This window comes from Cryptomeria japonica, chromosome 7 (genome assembly GCF_030272615.1).
Source record: "Cryptomeria japonica chromosome 7, Sugi_1.0, whole genome shotgun sequence".
In the NCBI taxonomy this organism is placed as follows: domain Eukaryota; kingdom Viridiplantae; phylum Streptophyta; class Pinopsida; order Cupressales; family Cupressaceae; genus Cryptomeria; species Cryptomeria japonica.
In genome coordinates, this window is record NC_081411.1 from 721,667,613 (window position 1) to 721,693,253 (window position 25,641).

Below are 25,641 nucleotides of genomic sequence, written 5' to 3' on the forward strand. Positions count from 1 at the left end.
TACATGGTGCATCATTACCAAAGTGAACCACACCACCATCATATTCTTCCAGCGATAGAAACTTGCTCCGGTCACCAGTCATATGATGAGAACAGCCACTATCAATAATCCACCGATTGGAATTATCAAAGTGGGAGACAAGAGCCTTCTTGTCTGACACATCTTCCTTTACTGCAACAAACACAATATCTCCATTCTCTTCATCTTCCAATTCCTCATCTGTGACACCTTCATCAACTACAACAAAATAGTTTCTTCGGTTTCCTCCTTTGAATTTCTTGAACCTCTTCGGTTTGTCCTTGTTGTCACCATTAGGATAGTTTATAGCAATATGTCCTATCTGGTTACAAGAAAAGCATTTCAAAGGGTGCTTACCTTTGTATTTAACGGTTCCTTTAAGAAGTTTGCTGGCAAGAAGAGCTTCCAATTCCATCAGGATCTCCTCATCACCCATTTCTCTGTTCTATCTTAGTTCACCACTGGTGCTTGCTTCTTTTCCTTTTCTGGATGATACAATAGAAGCTCTAAAAGCTGATTTAGTCTTTTGAACACTGCCATCAAAACTATTTAGCTCATAGGCTATCAACTTTGCAATGATGGAGTCTAGGGATACCTTAGTCTTGTCTATTGATCTTAACTCCTAAATAGCAGGAACCCTTATTGCATAGACCAGTAATAATGATCTCAGAACTTTGCTTACCATAGTGGAATCTTCCATTTTACCATCTGTACTCTTGATATCTCCAACAACAATTTTGATTCTTATTCCATACTATTGAATGGTCTCACCTTCAACCATCTGCATGTCTTCAAACTTCCCTCTAAGCCTTTCTTCCTTAGATTGTTTTACATGCTCATCACCACCATAGATATTCTCAAGAGTGTCCCATACTTCTTTGGGATTATCTTTATCCTAGACATCAATAAACTTAATGTTAGATAAGTTGCTGATTAGGGCTTCCATGACTTGCCCATTCTCCTGTATTTCTCTCTTTTGATCATAGGTGAGAGTACCGGTAGGAATAACAAAAACATTCTCAACATAGCTCCAGTGTTGAGCACCCATGATTCTGATGTAAATTTTCATTCTGTCCTTCCATATTTTGAAGTTACCTCTGTTGAACTTTGGACCTTCCCTCTTCATAATTACAATAGGATCTTTCCCTCAAGAGGTTAAGCTTACAACACATAGGACCTTGAGGATGCTCTAATACCAATTGATAACTCAATGATGAACAATAAGTACCAAACCAGTACTGAGAGGGGGGGTGAATCAGTACAGTCACAAAAAGTTTTCCCGAACTGGTTTGACTGCAAACACTACAAATGTCTGACAAACAGTAACACCGGTCTGAAACATAGTACAACCGGTAAAGCTAAGAATGACTATGACAAGCATTAACCGGTTAATCACTAATCTTTCCACTCAACTTAATACTACGCATCTATTTCACCCTTATGCATGAATGGCTAATCTATCATCAGAAATATAATGACAACTAGCTCAGCATGATTTACCTTCAGACACAAATGACTTAAATCATCACATGAAAAATACTACACATGACACATAGATTTTTCACGTGGAAACCCAACTAGGAAAAACCACGATGGGGATGAATACCCACAAGCTACTTTTGAACTCTTTAGAAGTCCACTCTGTTAGGAGCCTATCCGGTTAAAGACTATTACAACAGGTTCTCCTAGGAACCGATCCTATTAGAGATCACCTGGTTAAGGGATGGCTAAATACCCGGTTAAGGGTTAAACCCTGTTAAAGGTTACCTTGTTAGAGGATTCCAAGAACTCAATGAGTTTGAGTTACCCTATTAAAGGATTTACAACAAGCTTGTTAAAGCTACCCGGTTAAGGGATTTTCCAATTATTGAAGTGGTTAAAGATCAATAGGTATTACAATGATCTAATAATAGCACTCAATGCCTAATGAAAACCCGCTTAAGTTCCTTCCTTCTGCACACACACTATGCATGAATCAATCCTCTTATCTCATTTGGTTTGGCAAGAATCACATATCTCTGCACTTAGATACACACACACCATTTTCCAACAACCTCAACATGAAACACAACATCGACCTTATAGAACAGAGATAGGTCAGCAGCATAAACCCTAAACCCTAAACACTTAGGTTGAGCAATTGATCGGTTCAATCCCGACCATTGAACACTTTGTATTTAAATACAACGGTCTTGAACAGATCTCAAGACATTCTCCATCGTTCGTTCTTCACCGCTTCATGGAGGCAATAACCCATCACGCATTTTCCACTATTTGCAAAGACTTCACACATTCCCGAGGTAGATAGGATCAATCTCCTTCATGCAAGATCCTTCATGTGCACAAGGCTGACATGGCAACATGATTTGATCTTGATTACAATGCTAGCTCATCACACAATGTCATCGGTTGAATCACACGGGCTTGGAACACTTCAACCGGAAACCCTTAAGCTAAGACTACCAACTGGTAGTCATACCATATTAAGACTTACTAGAAAACATTCCATATGTCGGTTCATATTCCATCATACCGGTTCACTTGGACAAACATACCGCTTCACCTATTGCTCATATACCGATTTATGCCGCTATACTAGTTCTCTTTGCTAGCTTAGCTTCAATATACATGTTCACTTCTTTGAACATATACCAGTTCACTTTTCAACATATTGTCGGTTCACTCTCCTGTATATTGACATCAATGACAATATAATATCATCATGTCAACATGCTCTGCACAAATGCCAACAAATATAACATTAAGAATACTAAAAGATTACTAAAGCGAAATGTCCCTTTCTTATCTCCTTTAATCTTTTTCAAATTATCAATGAGTTCATCTTTCATCCATTCACACACATCAATCATTGTATTGTTGTTGACCATTTCATAAGCACTATTAATGCAAAGACTAGAAACTGAATTAAGTTTGTTTGCATGTGTAGTCTTGTAACCTAAACCCGTACTTATGAATCTCACATTGATGTCTTTGATGTCATTCACTCTTAGTGACCTACTGACTGATGTTTCTCTAGTTAGGGTCATTACTTTGTTGTTAGGAACTTTCTTTTTTTTGTCTGGTCTGTTGTCGGTTGAGGGTAAACCTGCTACTGCCCTAATTGCTTGCCGGGTAAATTTACAAACAAAATCCAACCATAGAAATTCTCCATATGCCCTACTTAGGACAATTCTCACTACTTCCTCCGAAAATTTAGGGATATTCAATATTTCAATAAAACCTAAAGTCTCCACAATCTTGTGTTCAGGTTTGATAGTGCCATTTTCATCACAAATTAAAGTTCTAAACATTTTCAACAATTCCTCAGAACCTAATTCTTCAATATTGCAATGAATATAAATCCTAGGGTCTTCAACATAAGCTACACCTTTAGGAATTTTTGAAAAAGAACCTATGGAATCATCTTGCTTAGCTACTTCAGGAATTAGTTTGAACACGGGCCTAGGGAATTTTATGTTTTCCATGATAGTAGGGTTTGCAATAAATTTGGGAGTAGAAGATGAAGCCATTTGAAAAATACCTTTAGTTGCCTGATAATATCTAAATTCTTGAAATAAATCGCTTCACACCTTCGCCTTGAATGTCTTAGGTTTTTTTCGTGCTCTCTGCTAATTTTGAATGCTCGATGAATCAAAAATGAGGGAAATCCAATGAGTTATAATGACATTTGTTTCAACAACAGCATTAAATGCTCGCCGGTTAAGTGAAAACTTAACACATCTGCCGGTAAAGAAAAAATCTATCTTCTCACCATCGACCGAGGCTAATCTGCATGATATTCAATTTGCTGCAATACCCCCAAAGGGTCACTTCTCAGTTGGATGAAGAATCTCCTATCGGTGGAGGGTTACTCTCTTCTACCAGTGAAGAAATAGTCTCATCAACATTCTGATATGTCTTCCTAATCCATTTTTTTGAAAACTCTTTCTTTACCTCATCTACCTTTTCTTTGCCTTTCAAACTGGATCCTTTACTATTTGTCGGTGAAGTCTTACTTCTACAAAATTTTGCAATATGTCCAATTTTGTTACAAGCATAACAAGTCATATTATTCCTTTGAATAAATTTTCCATATCCTATGTCAGTTTCTGTTCTGCATTGATTAGATAAGTGTCCATACCTTCCACAAACATAAAATTTCACATTCGTTCTGTAGTTTTCTGAATTATGACCAACTTTGTTGCATTTGGAACTGTATGCGGGAAAAGCAGGTCAATAGAACTCAATATGTGAAAAACGGAGCTCTATGGAACCTTGCTCATACACTCACAGGACTTCTTGGTGCAAGCTATAGAGTAATGAAGTATCACTCAGCTTCCCAAGGTGGGTCCCATGGTTCTCTATCTTACACAGTCCCTCAAACCAATGTTTTTGCTCTCAGATCACTAAGCAAAATGGTTTAGGGATGGCAAATGCAAGAATGCGGGATGTTTTTTGTTGATTTAATATGAGATGCATCCTAAGCTATGCATGATTCTATAAATGCAATAAACTAACTATAAGATGACAAGGTTAGTAAACAAACTATCCTAACATACTATATTAGTTAATGATTTAAGCTAATGATAATAGAAATACTCTAAAAATGCATATTAGATTAATTTCTATTTTAAAGAGAGGCTAAATGATGAGCATATATGAAATGAAAGTTTGAATGTATTTGAGCATAAGTATGATACTGCAAACTTGGATTTTTATAATGGAGGGATGAGAGCTCTATTTATAGTAAAAATAGGGCAATGGATGGTCAGGATTGAAAGAGTTAATCAAGGGCTAAGTTTGAAAGTTGGGAATCCATGTTTGCAATTTGTACCAATGAAATGGTGACAAATGTCAACATAAGACTGGTTGAGAAAAGGGGTTGGAGACATTAAATGCCTGAGAAGACCTCATGGTTATCTAGAGGGTAAGGGTCAAGCTTAAGTTAAGATTACCCATTGGATTAAGTTTTAATCCAAGGATAAACTCTTGTGCAAATGATTAAGGGATAACCATGGTTAAAGCAATGAATTCTTGATGAGACACTTGGGTTATATGGGGGTTGAGTTTAGAGAAAGTCTATAATCATGCTAGAGGGTTGAGTTAACCATTAATGGTTTGGGAGACTTTGGAAAATTAAGTGGTTGAAGACTTGAAACCTTTAATGGTTATCAAAGACTTTAAGGGTTTGAGAAGTGACTTCCCTTTGTTTAGGGATGTGACAAAGTTTAGAAGATGGGTTAGGTTAATTTAGAAGTGATTAGAAGGGTTTAGAAGAAATTAGGAATAGGTTTTAGAATGCAAGTGGGAGATGTAGAAGAATGCAAGTGGATGGAGGGATGATAGGATTTAATTGAAATAAAGTTAATTTAATTCAATTTGGTTGCAATCAAATAAATTAGATTTATTCAATTTAGGATAAACTTTTTAATTAAATTTGAATTTAATTAAAAGTGGATAAAAGTGATTTAATTGAATAAAATGATTTATTCATTAAATGGTAAAAAGAAGTCTAGTGAATTTAATTTAAATAAATTGAGTAATTTACTTAATTTAAACAGAAGAATGTGGGTAATTTAATTAAATTGGATTTAATTAAATAGAGAAATGAACATAAAATATTCATTTAGGAATATGGTCGTTTTTATACGTCTACATTTTGCCCCTCTTTGAAGTGACATGTGTGCACATGTTATTTCAAAGAAAATGATGTTTTACCGTGATTTATGATCAAATGAAATTTTGGTTTTTTATGATTTTCAAGTCATGCCCTAGATTTGATTTGATGTGTGATGCCCCAGATTTGATACTTGATGGTGATGCCCCCTCGGGAGATGAATCAATATTTTGAAAATTTGGATTTGCTTTGGTGATTTGTGTTTGGTGTGTATGATTTTGTCTATGTGAAATGTTGAAATTGATTCATCTCCCGATAATTTACATGTTTTAGGGTAAAAGGGAGACCACAAGCAAATTACATGCCCAGTTCCCTAACCCTAATTTCATTTTTCTCCTATAAAAGGTGAAAAGTGCTTTGATTTGATTCATTTGTGCATTGTTGACTTTGGAGAAAGAGATTTTGCAAAGAAGTCAAAATGCCTATTCCATATTCCAGGCATCGTTTTGAGTGCATTTGGAGGTACCGGAGACCTGCCGCATATGGACCACTAGTAAGTCAACACTTTTGACCCTTTTTTTATTTTTTATTTTGTCATTTTTGGTCATTTTTTTATTTTTAAAATTTGATTTTATCGGTTTAGCACGTCAAAGCCATAATTTAGCGCATACGAAAATTTAGGTAGTGCATAAAGTTTGATTTTAGGGCTACGTTTGAAACAATTAGTGTAGCACATAGAAGTTCTAGGTTAGCGCATGGTGGGAAAGTAGCGCATGTTGAACATAGGATAGCGCATCAAGTCAATAGGGTAGCGCGTGAGAAAGACCTAGCGCATAAGGGTCACAGGGGTTCGCATGGGTAAGGGGTTTTAGCGCGTAGGGTAGACCTAGCACATAGGGTCAAATAGGTAGCGCCAACAAGGTATAGGTTAGCGCATAAATAGGTTTTAGCACACAGGGTAGGTTGGGTGGCGCATTGGGGAAAAAGGATAGCGCGTAGAGGCAGTCTAGTGCATAGGATAAATAGATTAGTGCGTGGAGAAAATAGCATAGTGCATGGGTGTATTTTAGCATGGGGAGAATCTGTTTTAGCGCATCAGGAAAATTTTGTGAGATGGGGTGATTTTGTGAAATTGTTGTGTTTTGCTGTCATCGTTTTTATTGATTTGTCTAATATGATTGTTGATATAGCTTGTTTTGATTTGCGATATTTCAAGTTATGCATAGATATTAATGTGTTGTTTTGATCAAAGCATGATTTGTTTTTGCACTTTGTTTCAAGTTCAATGTGTGAAGCTTGATTTGTGTTACAAGCTGATATGGGTTGGAAACTTGAGTTGTTTTACAAGCTGATATGGGTGGGAAACTTGAGTTGTTTTACAAGTTTATGTGATTTGGAGACTTGAGTTGTTTTACAAGTTTTGATATGGTTTTTAATAACTTGAGTTGTGTTACAAGTTGATATGAAATGATAGGATGTTGAACTTGATGTAGATGAGCAAATTATTTCATGTTGTTGATATGAGTGTGATTTTAATATCTTTGTTGTGATTTGGAAATTGATATTGGACTTGTTTTGCTAGTTGACAGGAGCAATTGGGCATGGTTCAGTCGCGTGAGCGATTTCCTAGGCCTTGGACTCTGATACCACGGTTGACACAGGCCGACCTGGATATTATTGAGAGATGCGATTTGACATCCCTGTTGGATATGTCTCGGTTCACTATGAATCGGGGGTTACTTACAGTGCTCATAGAGAGGTGGCACAGTGACACGAACACCTTCCACTTTGCCATGGGTGAGATGACAGTCACACTAGAGGACTGTTACAGGATTCTACACATACCAGTAGTAGGTTCACTACTACCTTATGAGTAGTTAGAGGAGGGTGGCACAGAGGCACTTTGCTGCATATTCAATGATGAGATAGTATGTGGATATGAGATCCCTTGGCAGGAGTTCCTGGACTTAGATTATGCACCGCTTCCATCAGTACTAGTAGGGTTTGTAGGTGGCTTTCTATGTCCCGACCGTAGGTCAAAGGGACTATCTGTGGGATGGGGGCTAGTGTTAGAGGACATGGTTACATAGGGCCAGGTTTGCATGGGGATCGGTTATGCTAGCCCATCTATACAGGGACTTGCATGAGGTGGTATACCTAGGTTACGATAGTTTGTTAGCTGGCGTGATGCTCTTACAGGTATGGTGCTGGGAGCACATTCCAGTCGTGGCCAGTAGCAGATAGAGATAGGCCTGTTGGATGTGCCTATGCTTGTGGGTATAGGGGTCTAGTTGTCTAGCAGAAGCTAGGCAAACTAGAGCATTGGAGGAGAGTGCTGGATGACATTGATACAGTCACATGGTGATCGTATACAGGGTGTGAGGTATGGGTGGAGGATGGGCTAGAGATGCCCTATGTGTTTATGATGAGATACTAGATTGGGAGGACCCCATTCATGATTGAGAGGTTTGTGGTCACCCAAGTTTTGTGACACTTTGGTCGATAGCAGGGTATACCTCAGGGGGCCTGCTTGTATGCACGGCAGAGGCAGGACATACCAAATTGGGGTCCGACTATTGATAGTGTGGTGGCTATGGAGGATTTTGTCGATTTGGCAGGCTAGATATGGGATTATGCCCCAGAGATTTTGGATGTGGGCATGACAGATGATTTTTCCAGATTGTTCGCTGCGCGGGCAGTGGCGAGGATATCAGATCCAGAGGAGATGCAGTCGTTATATAATGATGATGATGATGAGGGAGGTGGAGATGATGAGGATGACGGAGATGGTGGCAGAGGACGATGAGGGAGAGGAGTTCAAGGGAGGAGGGGAGATAGAGGTTTGGAGAGAGCAGTGAGACAGGTGGTGAGAGATAGAGGGAGAGGGGGGTTGGCCCTTGGAGCAGGTGGAGAGGGGAGGGTGGGAGAGGTATTAGCTGCAGTGGGGGGGACGAACGAGGTGACACGGCCAATGCAGAGGATGAGGACAGATGTGCTACCACCTCCTGAACCGAGGACAAGCAGAGTTAGAGGAGATGCCCCAGCATAGGTACCGCTAAGGGTTCAGATCCCTACTCATGTTGAGGATGCACAAATTAGGACCCTATAGGTGACTGTACAGCAGCTATAGGCATAGGTATTGACATATCAGCAACAGATTGAGTAGTTGACCACTGAGTGAGATACAGAGATAGAGTGGCGGGGTCAAGCGGAGGAGCTTGCAGTGAGCGTGCAAAGAGCAGCAGTGGGTGGTACGATGAGAGATACCCTGAGAGAGCTATCTTTGAGAGATCAGGAGGCAGAGTACTACCATCGGCATTATGAGGTTGTGGTACCCAAGGATCGCCGAGTACAGAGCTTTACATAGTCGAGATCTAGTCGATCTCGAGATACTGGGTCATGGTCCGAGAGCCAAGGTGTGACAGGGCCATCGAGACATGATCCCCCTGGAGATCCAGGGGTGGGGACATCTGGAGCCAGACCATCTCCGTCAGGGGATAGCCATACTTGAGAGACGTGGTCTCTGTTGTATTTTTGATCATTGTATTCTTTGTACTAGACACAGAGATGATAGATTTTGTACATTTTGATCATTTTTGGAGATATATATATATATATGACATCATTATCTTTGATCATGTGGTGTGTTTATATGGATGTATGTGCTTATGTGTTCTTTTCTTTACTTTATGATGATGCAATGCTTAAATATATGATATCATGTATGATGCAGGATGTATGCTTTGATATGTTTGTGAACTGTATCCTGAAAATGTATGATAATGATATGCTATGCTGTGAGATGTATCTTGAAAATGTACGATAATGATATGCAATTAATTGTAAAATGATATGCAACTAAGTGTAAAATGATATGCAACTAATTGTTTTTGGTAGCATCCTCATTCTATATTTGCCATCCTGATACAACCATATGTTGTTTGCTTTCTTTGTAGGTATCATCATTGAGCATTGATTTGTTTAGGATATGTTGAAAATTTATACAAGTACAATGGTATAACTGAACCATAATGACCTGAGAAAAATTTACATGATATTTGATTTTGCAAGATAGCACAAGCGTCAAGGTATAATTGAACCAGGACAACCTGAGTGCGAATTGTGTATAAACAAACAAGATTAAATCATTTGTATTCGTGAAGTGGAATCATGCCTTCAGTGATATTTGATGTATCACATCTTGAGGCAATTATTCATACAGTACAAATGATCGCCTCCTAGACAAAAGACCAAGAAAATATTGGAGGTTCCCCATGATCTCTAGCTTTGAAGCATTTAGTGAGAAAAGGGGGAGATTCCAATAGTTTTAAAAAGTTCAAAATGCAAAAAAATAGTCAAGATTTTTATGTGATAATGCAACATTCAGTACTTTAGAAAATCATCCATCCTTGGTATTTCTGTGATTATGTGTTTTGTTTTTGCAATGAAGCATAGTTTTGGTTGTTGGATGCAATGCTTCTGAGTTTTGTAAATAGTTTTGATGTCTTGAATGTTTGCAAGTTTTGATGATTGATTGCCCCTAGCTGAGTGTGCCTCTTGATGTGAATATGTACAATGATGTCCAAGCCATGGTGGAATGTGGTAAGAGGATATATATGGATAGACCAGGATAGTGACTACGCTAAGTATGTCTTGAATGGATATGTGCTAAGTGTCGGGCGATGGCCGATAGTTTTTTAAGGATATGGATAAAATGGTATGGAGATAGATAGATGAGCCATTCTTTCACAATAGCGCATGTTACCAGGTTTTCACTAGTTGCTTTTATTGTACCTTGTTATTTTCTTTTTCTGGATTTTTTTATTTTTTTACTTGTTTTGGCTTTTTCTGTGTATTAGGCTACTTAAGTGTAGTACTTCTTCAGATGGATGTTGTTAGTTAGTTTGTCAAGCACATCTCCTTCTGAAGTTGTTAGCTAATAGGCACCTAATCCATAGACTGATATGATGACATAGGGACCCAACCAGTTAGGTTCAAACTTCCCTTTCTTTTCTCGATCTTCCTGATTTCTTGGATTTTCTTTAAGGACTAGGTCACCAACTTTGAAGTTGCAAGGGATGACCTTGTGATTGTAGCTCCTGCACATGCGTTGTTGATATGCTTTGAGATGAGTGTAAGCATGCTAATGTTGTTCATCTAATAGTTCAAGTTCTTGCAGTCAGTTAACTCGATACTCTTCATCTAGGATTAAACCTTTCAAAGAGACTCTGAGAGATGGGATTTCTACTTCCAGGGGTAAAATGGCCTCTGATCCATATACCAATGAGTATGGTGTTGCTCCTGTAGGTGTGCAGATGCTGGTTTTGTATGCCCAAAGTGCCAGATTAAGTTGTACATGCCAATCTTCGCCTGCATCATTCACTATTTTCTTTAGGATTTTTAGTATTGTCTTGTTAGATGCTTCTGCTTGACCATTTCCCTGTGGGTAGTATGGTGTAGAGAACCGATGTTGGATTTTGAATTTTTCACATAGTTCTTGTACATCTTGGTTTTTGAAACGTCGTCTATTATCTGTGATGATTAAACTTGGAATACCATATCTGCAGATCAGATAATTTAGGATAAAAGAGGCAATTTGTTTCCCAGTTACTATGGTCATGGGAACTACTTCTATCCACTTCGTAAAGTATTCTATTGCAGTTATAATGAACTTGTGTCCATTTGAAGATGAAAGATGAATTTTGCCAACTAAGTCTAGTCCCCACTGACAAAAGGGCCAGGATGTTGTAAATGGCTGTAGTTCCTGTGTCGGTGCATGTATCAGATTGCCGTGGATCTGGTATTTAGGACATTTCTTGGTGAAGTGATATGAATCTTTCTCCATTGTAGGCCAGTAGTATCCCATCCTTAGAAGATTTTTAGCAAGAGTAGTCCCACTTGAATGTGTTCCACAAATACCTTAGTGAAGCTCGTGTAAAGTGGAATCAGAATCATTATGATCAAGGCAACGAAGAAGAGTACTATCTAGACCTCGACGATACAAAGTATCAAAGGTAAGGGTATAACGGGCAGCTTGTCAGATAAAATTATGTTTCTGGTTATGGGATTGGTCAATGGGTAAGATATTTTTCTTGAGGTAGTCGTATATTGGTCCATATAACGGAGAATCTGAACCAGTCAAGGCATAGATGACATTGGATTCAGAGTGGTCATAAGCTGGGGAGAACAGTTGCTCTACCAGGAACTCATAATGACTCTGTTGCTCTGGAATTTGTAGTAATGAAGCAATAGTAGCCATTGCATCAACTACTTTGTTGTTCAACCTTGGTATTTGATTGAAGGTGATGTGCATAAAATACTATTTGAAGTCATCCACCATTCTCTTGTAGGGTAGCAGCTTGTCATCTTTTGTTTGATAATCGTTGTTGATTTGATTGACAACTAGTTGTGAGTCACCCCAGACTTTTAACTCTGTGATTCTCCATTCAATGGCCATTTTGATGCCTATAACCAATGCCTCATATTCAGCCACATTATTTGTGCATGGGAACATAAGCCTAAATGATCTTGGTATAGTGTGTCCTTTGGGAGTGATGAATAGAATGTCAGCACCTAAACCATGTTGTGTGTAGGATCCGTCAAAGTATAGTGTCCATTGTTTGGTAGAAATAGCAAGAACATCCCTATCCAGAAATTCAATTTCCATAGTTTGTTTTCCTAGTAGCGGTGCTTCAGCCAGCTGATCTGCAATTGCTTGTCCTTTGATGGCTCATATTTCTGTGTATTGGATGTCGAATTCACTAAGAATCATGACCCATTTAGCTAATCTACCTGTAAGAGCTACCTTGCTGAGTAGATATTTGAGAGGATCAATTTTTGCCACTAGCTTAATTGTGTGTGCTAGCATATAATGTCAGAACTTTTGAGATGCGAAGACCACTATTAGGCAAGCCTTTTCAATGAATGTATAGTTGAGTTCATAGCCATTCAATGTCCTATTGATATAGTATATGGCTTGTTCTTTTCCTTGTTGATCTTCTTGTGCCAAGAGTGCCGCCAACGATATATCTATTGTTGAGATATATAGGATAAGTGGCTTTCCTGTGACTGGTGGTACCAGAACTAGTGGATTCATCAGGTACTGTTTGATTTGGTAAAAAGATTTTGCACACTTGGCCTCGTGTCTGAATGGTACATTTTTGTGTAGTAAATGGTTAAATGGTAGACTTTTATTTGCTAGCTGAGCAATGAATCACATAATTGATTGAAGTTGTCCTTGTAGAGATCTGAGTTGACTGATATTCTTTGGTGGTGGCATTTCCATAATGGCTTGTACCTTTGCTGGATCTACTTCAATACCTTTAGCTGAGACTATGTAGCCTAGTAACTTGCTTGATGTAACCACAAAGACACACTTCTTAGGGTTGAGCCTGACTTGGAATTTCTCCAATCGATCAAAGATCTTTGTTAGGATACTAAGATGTTCTACTCTAGTGAAGGATTTAGCTAGTAAATCATCCACATAATCTTCCATAAATTTGTGCATCATGTCATGAAAGATTATTGTCATTGCTCTTTGATAAGTGGCCCCTGCATTCTTTAAGCCAAAAGGCATAACATTCCAACAGTACATTCCCCAAGGATAGGTGAACGCTGTTTTATCTTGATCTTCCGAGGCTATTTTGATTTGATTATACCCTGAGAAATTGTCGATTAGTGAGAGCATTGCATGTCCTACTGTGAGGTCTACAATTATGTCGATACTGGGCAGAGGAAAGTCATCTTTTGGACAAGCTTTGTTGACATCTCTGAAGTTAGTGCATATTCTAATACTACCATCTAGTTTTGATACTGGAACGATGTTGGAAATCCATTCTGCATAGTCAATGGGTCGAATGAATCCGACATCTAATAGTTTCTTTAGTTTAGTTTTGACCATGAGTGGCACCTATGGATTCATCTTTTGTAACTTTTGTTTGACTAGTTTAACTCCTGAAGAGATGGACAAGTGATGCATGATCAAGTGTGGATCTACTTCGGGCATATCGGCATATGACCAAGCAAAGTTAATTTGTTGTTCTTTAAAGAAAATGATGAATGCTGATCTTTCCTCCTCTGTCAGAGATTCTGCAAGGTGTATGTTTTTGACTGCTTCTGTGGTACCATTGTTGATTGATTGAGTGGGCTCAATCAATATGGGTGATCGCTCATGAAAGTTCTCAAGAAGAGTGTCAAGTCTCCCATTGTTAGGTGCCTTAAAAAGGTTTTTACCCTCAGATGCATCCTTGATTTTTACTTTTTTGTGATCTAGAGCTGCCATTGATTGGTTTTCAACATCAGATCTTTTATTTGATTTATTTTTGCGACTGAGAGACTTGGCACTTCCTGATTGGTAGACATTGTTACTTTGTTCACTGGTAGTGCCTGTTTTCAGATTTGCGGTACATAGGTAGTGGATAATAGATTCATCATCTGGGAAAATTGGTATATCATGGATTTTAGGTTCATCCCAGTCGATGAGGTCAGGAAAGACAAGTGGTAAGGAATCGTTAGGTGGATCAAGTTCTACTACTGTAAGTGTCAGGACAGAGGTTTCATCGTGATTGTTCTTGGTTTTAAAGAAGTCCAGGATTTCATCGGGGTCTTCGATGGTATTATCTTCTGTATAGACTTGTTCATAATGTTTCTGTTCACTTTCCTTGGTGTCATAGATGTTCTATGGTCCAAATTCAAGAGGTCTATCTTCTGCGTTATGCTTTTCTTGAGAAAGGGGTATGGTGTCAGTATCATTAGGGATATCTGTAGTAGCATTTGAGCAGCTACCCCATTCATATTCATTGGAATCAGTCTCAGAGGCATCATCCCAGATTCTATTAGTGCTGTAAACTGGCATGTTGTATGGTGAAAACAAATCTTTGATAGTGGATACCATTTTGATAGTTTTTGTTGACTTGGTATCAGATCCTACTTCTACTTTCTATATTTGTTCATAGATTGTGCCTCCTCGGGGAGAAATAATGGTATCCTAAGATGATTTTATTTGTTCTTGAAATAGTGGATCTTGAACATGAGCTACTACTGCAGATATGGCCTTCTTGTGGCTTAGAAATTTTTCCTGATGTAACTTCTGTTCTTGACGTTCCCGTGCCTTGCAGATTGTTTTTGTTGACTCAAAGAGTGCTTCCTACCAGGATTCTTCTTTGTACTTCTTCTTTACTTTCCATTGAGGTTTTGCAGTTATGCGGGGTGGCTTTCTTAATAGGAAAGTGAGCTTACAACCCAATCCTATTTTGTCTCTACTGGGTTGTGAAGGAAGATCTATGGGTTCAGTGACTCCTTCTTTGCGTTTCCCAATAGGTCCTTTACCATCATATCCTATTTGTTGCATGATTAAGTATCCTTTTCCATATAGGTCTGTAGGTAGAACAATGTCTAGAGTAGCTGCTCTGTTATCTTCTTCCTCATCTTTGTATAACTAGCTAAGAATATCCTTGTCTTCTGATTCATGCGCTAGAGTGCCCATTTGGATGAAGGTACCATCAAATTTGGTGATGGGCTGAGTGACCAGATGTGTTGATGTAGTAGGCAATCCATGAGATTTGGGTGATGTCAGTAATTTGGCCAAACATAAAGGCTCCAAAGAGTATTCTCTCATACCTTGGTCTTTGATTTGCATTTGCTATTTGAAATCTCTAGATAATGAGTTGGGCTTTGCCATTTGTAGATCTGATGTTGAGGATCTCTTCTTTTCTCTATTATGAGGAACCAAATTGTCTTGGGCTGCCCCCATTGCATTGCAATGTTGAAATGGATTGTGATCAGCAAATATGGAGATTTCTTGTCTATCATAAGGAAATTTGACACACTGGTGATATGTAGAAGGTACTGCTTGCATTTCATGTATCCAGGGTCGCCCTAACAAAATATTGTAGGTGAGATCTATGTCTAAGACCTGACACACATTATCCTTTTGCACTAGTCCCACTTGAATAGGTAACATCATGGTTCCTTTAGAGGACCTTTCCTCATCATCATATGCCTTTATGGTAATCTTCTTGCAAGGATCAATAGACTCTTCTGAGAAGCCTAATGCATGGATAAGCTCTAAAGTACATATATTAAGTCTATCTCCTCCATCTATTAAGACTCTTTTTACTCAGTGTTTACAAACAATGACTTCAATATGGAGAGGAGTGTTATGTGGATGACTCAAGGAAGCATTGTCATGCTCGGAGAAGGTGAGGTTATGAGGTCCGATCATATGGGCGACCATGGCTTGAAATTTGTCCATATCCAGATTTTGAGGTACATTCATTTCCAATAGCGCTTGTTCCAACATGTCTTTGTGCTTCAGTGAATGTTTCAGCAATTCTAGTATAAATATCTGAGCTGGAGTTTTGCGTAGTTAGCTAACCAAGTCATATTGGATTTTTAGTCTAGTATTTGTAGGCACAGTATGTCCTTTTAAGACATATTTTTGAGTTCGGGTTGTCACATTAACAGATTCATGATCACACTGATCTCGGATGGTGATGACATTTACTTGATGATCTTCAGCTGATATGTGATTTATGGTGTTGTTGTAGATATGGTTGATACGAGCTCCACGTGTATCATTCGAGGTTGAAGTGCCATCTTTGTTGTAATTTGGAAGAGGATTTTTAAAGGCTCCGTGATCACCATTTATTTTGAGACCATCTACCGTTAAGTCACCTCAATCAATCATGTCTTGCACAATGTTTTTCAATCTCATGCAATTGTTCGTCCGATGACCCTTGTTACGATGGAAATCACAATAGTGTGAATCATTCCACCAAGGTGGTTTGATTTGGGGTTCATAGTTGCTGATCGCAGGCAAGGAGAGAATTTTGTTTGCCAGAAGTTCTCTGAATGCTGATTCTAGTGATTGCCCTAGTGGTGTGAAGACACGCTTTTGGAAATTGTTCGTGCTATTGCGTGAATTGTTGTTAGGTCCTGGATTCATGTTTTTGCTTTGAGTATCATTGGTGTTGCTTGTGCTGAGTTGTCCTTGATCGGTGTTTGGTGCATATGTGCTAGCATTTGGATTAGCATTTTTAGGATTTTTCGTAGTCTAAGGATTTCTAGATAATGCAAACACTATTTGCTTAGATTTGGGATTATGTGAGTCATTGTTTCCTTCATTTTTGTTTCGAGTCCAAAATTGAGATTTGTCCAAGTTTTTGTTGTTTTGGTTATTGTAGTTTGATGAGTTTGTTCCTTCCTTGAAGAATTTGAGTGTTCCCTTTTTGACACACGCTTCCTCTACTTGAATGCCATTTTCAATCAATTTAGCGAAAGATGGTATGCATTGGAGTTTTAGCCTATAACTCATTTCACCATTCAAGTTGTCGATGAAGATCTCCATTTTCTCCTTTTCAGGAATATCTCAAGGATATTGTGATACCATATGCCACTAATGTTGAAGGAAAATCATGAATGTTTCATTGTTCTTTTGTTTGGTGTTGCAGACATCTAGCATGGTTATGGCATGTTGGATGCTATAGGAGTATTGGGTTATGAATTTATTAACCAATTCATCAAATGATTTGACAAGTGGTGTAATTTTGGATAACCATTCCATTGTTTTCCCTCCCCATCTTCTTGGGAATAACCTCATCAGATAGGTGTCATCATGAGCAAACTCAAGACTCATGGTACAAAATTCTCTGACATGATCATGGGGATCACATTTACCATTGTATTTGTCAAATTTGGGTACATCTGAGTTTGGAGGAAAAGGGATCATGTGCAATCTCCTGTCGAAAGGATAAGGACAAATTTCATTTAAAGAGTACCGTACTGTTGTCCCTTGTTGCATATCTTGCATTTTCCTTTGTAACATTTGCATTTGTTGAGTAAGGGCAGCCAAAGGTACATTGTCTTGTCGAAGGAAAAGTTTTTCCCTTGTATTGATCTTGGGTTGAAATGGTGTTTGGAATGGTATATTTTGCTCGGGAAGGTATTGTCTTGGTGTATGTTGCTCCGGTATGTTTTGATCCAAGATGTTTTGCAGTGGTGTATGTTGTTCTGGTATGTTTTGATCTGGGATATTTTGTTCAGGGTCACGGATTTCCCTTTCTCACTATCATTCTTGATATTCATAATGCTGAGGGTGTGTCCTAAACATATCTGCGTCAAGGTTTTCAGGGAGTTTTACTCCTTTACTTGTGAGCATGAACAAATATTTTTCTTTGTCATTTTCCATAAGCCTTTCTACAAGCTTTTGGAATGAAGGGTTTTCCTGAGATTTCTGAAGAAGTGCTTCAGAAATTTCAGTCTCTTCTAGGTGTGGACCTTCAAAAGGATTTGACAACCTTCGATTCATACTAGACTCTGTGTGTGTCTCACTTTTTTGGTTTTTTTGAGAGCGAGTAATAGGCATTTTAGTAGAAACTTTCAGTGATGAAGGGGACAAAATCCTCGTTGATATGTTGCTCGGGGGTTGGTGGTTCTGGTCAAAATGTGTTATAAGTGATACACTCGTTAGGAAAGAATGCCAGATTGATCCTTCCTCCATGGTTTATGATTTGATTAAAAGCGGACTTTTGACAATATGCCCTTGTTTTTAAAGGCTCTTTGTCAAATTCATTAGATTTGTTTTGGATATAACATTTGACGTAATGAAGGAATACTCGATGAGATTTGAAGAGTTGACGATTGATGTATAAAAAATTATTTCTCTTGATGAATTTGGATAAACTAGGTTGTTGTTTCTTCAACATGATGTTACGATAAAGGCTCTTTCTTTTCAGAATATGGGGATTAGTCATGCATGAGTGATCAATGGTTTCCTTTGATTTGTTTGGATTCAGTTGATCTTGTTTGGAAAATTTCAAGTCTTACTCTATCCAAATGAAGGTTTAGATGCCCCTTCACGACAAAGCGTATCAAATGATATGGATAAAAGCCTCCCGATATGGAGACTTGATTTGACAACCTGAAATTTTTAAACAAGTGTTTTTGAGATGAAATCCGTAAGATGGTAAAGAATTCTATTGATACTTATGATGAGGTTTCCGGATTATGATAAGATAGATATGTTTTATCATGCAATCAGTTTTGGATTTTTACAATGTTTGTTTTGACACCAATTTAGCTCAAGAAATATCTTTTAATGGTTTGTTTTTGCTACTTCACTTTGATGAAAAATGTTGCTGATGACAAGAGGCTTCTGAAAATGTTTTCAAAAATTTTAAAATTTCTCACTGTTTTGCCCTCTGTCTATATGTTTTTGGTTATGCACTAAAACAAGGATGAAATGCGCTACAAAAATTACTCCATGCGCTAAAAGAATGACCACACGCGCTAGGCTGCCCCCAAACACGTGCTAAAGATTTGACTGTTCAAAAATTTGTTTTCTGCCTATTTAAAAAGTTACACGCTAACCTGGGTCTATGATGCACTAACTTTTAAACCTAATGTGCTAATGTTTGGTTGCTACACGCTAAGCTGATGCTTCCACGTGCTAGACTGTTTCTGTGGTGCGCTAAATGTTTTAACACTATTTTGATTTTGGGATAAAACACTACTGTTTGGAACAGACGCACTAACTGGATGGTTTGATGCGCTAACTAAAATACCCTACGTGCTAAGGAGTTGTCCTCATGCCCTAATCTGCCCTATTTTTTTCCTTCAATTGGTTTTCCTATAAATTTTGGTTTTGATCACGAGTTTTTCAGTCTAGATGGATGATTTTCTGAAGTAATAAATGTAAAAACAACACAAAAAGTACAACCATTTTGACTAATCTAACAAAAAGTGTATGTTCTGTGAGGATGTGTTCAAATCCCTAATGTTTTAATAGGTTTGGATACGAATAATACACTTCAGAAAGACTCTTTATTCAAAGGTCATAAATAACATCATAGCCCACTATTCTTGATACTCCATCAGCTCAAATAGCCATGTCACCCCCTAGAGGGTGCCTGTTTTTTTGCCTTTTGCCAGAAATTAACCCAAAGTGAATTGTTTCACAGTTGAATAGTTATCTTTGGAGATATATGGTGAGTAATCTTGGGGGTGGATTCTTCCCCACCCTTGCACTATGATGTTATAAATGTTTGGTTACTAACTCGATTCAAAGTTTCTATTTCTATAGCTCGTAATCAGGCTTCCTGTTCGGCCGTCAGTGATAAACTCTCTCAGGAGGCTTCCCAACCTTTAGAACAAAGGCTTTACATATCTTGGGGATACTGGGGGAAGGCTAATCATTGCACGCAACCGTTGAAAAGGACTTTCGTCACTTTTCACTTTTGATTATAGTGGGTTGGAATACTTGGTGTCAAAGTCATTCCCCACTTAGGTCATTCCCTTCACACTAGCCATAAATGGCTTTAAGAGTTGATTTCAACTCCTCGGGAAGGCAGGCCTGCTAAAGGATGTAAATTCTTTTGAAGAAAAGAAAGCTTTTTAAGAGAGGTCTGGTTTTTTGGATCACCCAGTTAAGGGGAGAGCATAGACCTTCCTCTTTCGATTCAAGGCAATCAAAAATTCTTTTTAAACCTTCAATTCAGTGATTTTCTAACCTATACTGGGAGATGTTGCTCCAAGAAAAGCATGTTGTTCTTTTTAGTCCTTCAAAGCAATGATTATTTAATCTAGTGAAAGAATTTGGTCAACAAAGCAAATTTATCGATGTGGTCAACAAAAGAAAATCGGAAAAGGGGAATAACTTCCCTCTTTTGATTTTGAACAAAACTTCGTAAGTGAGGTTCTTTCCTTTGAAAAAATTTAAAAATGAATCCTTTTATGCACCAAAGGATGGTGAGGTTCTTTTTAGAGCTTAAAATAAAGGTTTTCTCCTATGAAAGAAAGAAATTTTTTGATAATGGTTCTTTTTATAGCCCAAAAACAAGGTGAGTTCAATTTTAAGAAAAGAAAAATCAAATTTTAAACTAACCTACGTAAGTTAGTAAAAATCTAGCTATCTTAATCTTAAGATGAAGCTCCTATCTGCAATGAAGTTGTTAGAAACATGCAAAATAACCAGTTAGATACCTCGGTGGACCTCTACAAGTCTAATTTATAACTTTTGGTTACAATGTTTGTTTTTCTTATTTCAGTCTGTGATGCACTATAGAACAAACTGTATGCGCTACAAAATCACAGTAATGTGCTAGAATAAAGAAGTGATGCACTATACTGTCTTCGGGATGCGCTACTCTGTGTACCAGAGATGCTGCTTTGTTTTTCTCCTGCGCTAAAACCTACAGGAAAAATTAGTATTCTTATGCACTGATAAATGGACTTTATGCGCTAGGTGATAGATCCCACATGCTAAACAGGGAACTGGATGCGCTAGGCTATTAGCCAGATGCGCTAAATAGTTAACTCAACACGCTAATTCATTTTTCCCGCGTACCTGCAAAAGTGGATATAATTCAAAACCGATTAGATATATGGGGTAATGCCCCACGATGGGTGCCAGAAATGTATGCGGAAAAAGCGGGTCGATAGAACTCAATATGTGAAAAACGGAGCTCTATGCAGCCTTGCTCACACACTCACAGGACTTTTTGGTGCAAGCTATAGAGTAATGAAGTATCACTCAGCTTCCTAAGGTGGGTCCCATGATTCTCTATCTTACACGGTCCCTCAAACCAATGTTTTTGCTCTCAAATCACTGAGCAAAATAGTTTAGGGATGGCAAATGCAAGAACAAGGGATTCTTTTTGTTGATTTAATATGAGATGCATCCTAAGCTATGCATGATTCTAGAAATGCAATAAACTAACTATAAGATGACAAGGTTAGTAAACAAACTATCCTAACATAGTATATTAGTTAATAATTTAAGCTAATGATAATAGAAATACTCTAAAAATGCATATTAGATTAATTTCTATTTTAAAGAGAGGCTAAATGATGAGCATATATGAAATGAAAGTATGAATGTATTTGAGCATAAGTATGATACTACAAACTTGGATTTTTAAAATGGAGGGATGAGAGCTCTATTTATAGCAAAAATAGGGCAATGGATGGTCAGGATTGAAAGAGTTAATCAAGGGCTAAGTTTGAAAGTTGGGAATCCATGTTTGCAATTTGTACCAATGAAATGGTGACAAATGTCAACATAAGACTGGTTGAGAAAAGGGGTTGGAGACATTAAATGCCTGAGAAGACCTCATGGTTATCTAGAGGGTAAGGGTCAAGCTTAAGTTAAGATTACCCATTGGATTAAGTTTTAATCCAAGGATAAACTCTTATGCAAATGATTAAGGGATAACCATGGTCAAAGCAATGAATGCTTGATGAGACCCTTGGGTTATATGGAGGTTGAGTTTAGAGAAAGTCTCTAATCATGCTAGAGGGTTGAGTTAACCATTATTGGTTTGGGAGACTTTGGAAAATTAAGTGGTTGAAGACTTGAAGCCTTTAATGGTTATCAAAGACTTTAAGGGTTTGAAAAGTGACTTCCCTTTGTTTAGGGATGTGACAAAGTTTAGAAGATGGGTTAGGTTAATTTAGAAGTGATTAGAAGGGTCTAGAAGAAATTAGGAATAGGTTTTAGAATGCAAGTGGGAGATGTAGGAGAATGCAAGTGGATGGAGGGATAATAGGATTTAATTGAAATAAAGTTAATTTAATTCAATTTGGTTGCAATCAAATAAATTAGATTTATTCAATTTAGGATAAACTTTTTAATTAAATTTGAATTTAATTAAAAGTGGATAGAAGTGATTTAATTGAATAAAATGATTTATTTATTAAATGGTAAAAAGAATTCTAGTGAATTTAATTTAAATAAATTGAGTAATTTACTTAATTTAAATAGAAGAATGTGGGTAATTTAATTAAATTGGATTTAATTAAATAGAGAAATGAACATAAAATATTCATTTAGAAATATGGTCATTTTTGTACTTCTACAGGAACATTGACTGGTGGATGCATTAATGTTTTGATTGTTTCTAAATTTGCATTGATTTTCTTTGTGACCATATTTGTTGTATTTGAAACATTTGCCATTAAAATTGTAAGGATTAGGTTGTCTTACCGGTTTAATATGATCATGATTGTTTGCAGTACCAGAACTTTCTCCAACTTCAAATCCAAGTCCATTTGTATCTCCATTTGGTTTCTGACTGTTTAGCATATCATCAAGGTCTTCTCAACTTTTCTTGAATTTCTCTTTGTGTTGATTTGTTGTAGCCAACTCATTTTCTAGAATTCCCTTTTGTCTCATAAGTTCAGTTTTATCATGTTGCATGTGAATCAGACCTATCTTCAACATATCATTTTCATGACTGAGTCTTAGATTTTCATTTCCAGTATCATTGAGTCTTCTAGTCAAGTCATCCTCATTCTTCTTCCTATCTTCAATGTCTTTACAAAACCTCATGGTCATATCTTGCATTTCATTCTTCATAGTACTATTTTCTTGTCTCAAATTGTTCACAAGTTCATTCAGAGTTTCCTTTTCATCAGTATCATTCTGCATCTTCTCATGAAGTTCTTTTATTTTATTTCAAGCTATAGTAAGATTCTCCTGAAGTCCTTGAATGAATTCGTATGCAGTCCTCAGATTATCTTCAAGTTTTATAGTCTTCAACTTATCTGCATCATAATCTACAAGAGCTCCTTCCAATTGTTTTCTTAAGTTCTCCATCTATACTGGTGTCAAAATCTTCCTCAAACTATTAGATTTTTAAAAATAGAGGACCGGGCTCTGATACCAATTGTTAGGATTAATGATAGTCCCAAATATACTGAGAGGGGGGGTGAACTAGTATCTAACCAGTTAGAAGAATATTTAAAATTATTAAGAACTTTGCATCCCAAAATAGTGTGTCAGTAAATAAGAACTAATGCAGTAAACAGGAACAATAAAGACAACATAGAAAACATACCATAACACAAGATGTTTAATGAGGAAACCTAGTGTGAGAAAAACCTCAGTGGGATTTGTGACCCACAATATTCACTCACTGGCCAATGAATAAATATTACGTACAATGAGGGGCCTACACATGCAGGAAGGCCAACTGCTTAGAGCTCATTGCTCAATAAGAGTCACACTGACTACAAAAGTGGATTATGAAATCCAATACAATGTACTACTTCAAAATAGCATCAACTATGCCAGGTTCAGTACCGGTTTAAGCTCATTCCATTACCAAGACCTTCACTATCAATTATATCATAATATCATCCTCTATCTCTTTCTTACTTCTCTATATAATGACTTATAAGATCTCATACATATATATGAGTCTTTTACAATATGCCATGTCAGCTTTACAAAAGATAATTACATTTAAATACAATAAAAAAAACTTTATTCCTTGTTGGTTGGGGTGCCGTTATGCATTATTGCCACTGTCGATGAAGTGTTTGCTGGTATATGTAGATGTCTATGCTGGTGTCGGTAACTGCCGGTGGCTTACTAGATGAATACTAGTTGGTTTCTAGATGGTTGTCATCAATGACAACACCAACTATTCTCATAAGAGTGTAGAATTCCAACACAATGACAACACAAATAGCTGATCAGAATCATCCATCATGCAATCTCAATCTCTTCATCACAAATAGACTTCTATCCTTTACTGGTGCAGTAATCCAACTTCAACTGCATCACCTTTATTTGTATCAATTATGCCAAAGGCCAACACAAACATGGGAGAAAAACACTTTCAACTATCACTGAAAAAGAAATAGCTTGTGGCAAATAATTAACTTTAGAAGGTTCCATCAAAAAGCGATTGAGAGAGGCCAATATCTCTCTGAATATCAAATGAATGTGTTGTCTTGTAATGTTAGGGGGATTAAGGGCCCTAACAAAAGATCCCACATTAAGAACCAATTGGATGAATGTGGGATTGATATCATCATTTTGCAAGAAATAAAACTATGTTAGAATAACTGGTGGACAACTAAGAGGGGGGTGAATTAGTTTTCAACATATCATATTAATCAAACCACTTTATAACCTTTAACCAGAGCCCATAAACATTAAATATTGGAATAGCACAAATAGATACCAGTAACCAATAAAACTTAAGAATAAAATAGAGAATCAACACAATGCAACCATATCACATAACACCATGATTTGTACATGGAAAACATGGTAAAGGGAAAAACCATGGTGGGAAGCCTACCCACAATCAGATGATACTTTTGCAAAAAGTATGTGATACAATAAGGGGCCTGCATATGTAGGGAGGCACACTGCCTAGAGCGTAGTGCTCATTACAAAGGAGTCTCACTAACTACAAAGCGATTATAACCACCTCAATATAATTGGACAACAATCCAGAAGAATGAACTGGTAATGATAGCATCTACCATGCCTGATTACAGTCTAGGTTAAGCTCAATATCGGAGACCTTTGACCTCTTACATAAACCCAATTTGATCACCTATGATCGACCAAATCTCCTTTGCATATGATATTTCATTCCATGTCCGTTACCTCCACAATCACGATCTACAATGAGATCTTACATCAATTTATACAAACCCTAAGGCCTAAACCAATTAGGTTGGCCACCTAAAAGATATTACAATAAGACCATTGTATACATCCACATTACAATGATATACCATGTCGTCTTTAGACCAAAACAATATTAAGCAATCCATAAATCATCCCAGTAGCATGTAGAGAACACATAACATGATACTGGTCCATAACCTGGACCCAAATAGATTCACCATGCCAAAGTGATGTCTCCAATCAGTCGAGGCATGGAAAAAGATCATCTTATTCATCCTGAATTCCATCTAGAAGCCACACCAACACCACTTATGCATCCTGTCAAATATTCTTAGTAAAAGCTCTGCCAGTAAAACCTTAAACCCTTATCGGTATAGGCTTACTAGAGTGTATTATAGCATCTGATCATCAAGTCAATACCAATTCACAAAAAACATACTCCAGAAACATCAAACCAAACATATTCCATTGATCCAAACATGTTGGTAGTATCCAACTGATAGTCCCTTCTTCTGGTAACACTAGTTCTTCTACCAGCAACCAAAATTTGTCTGCCAGTAACCAATCAAAACTACTAGTG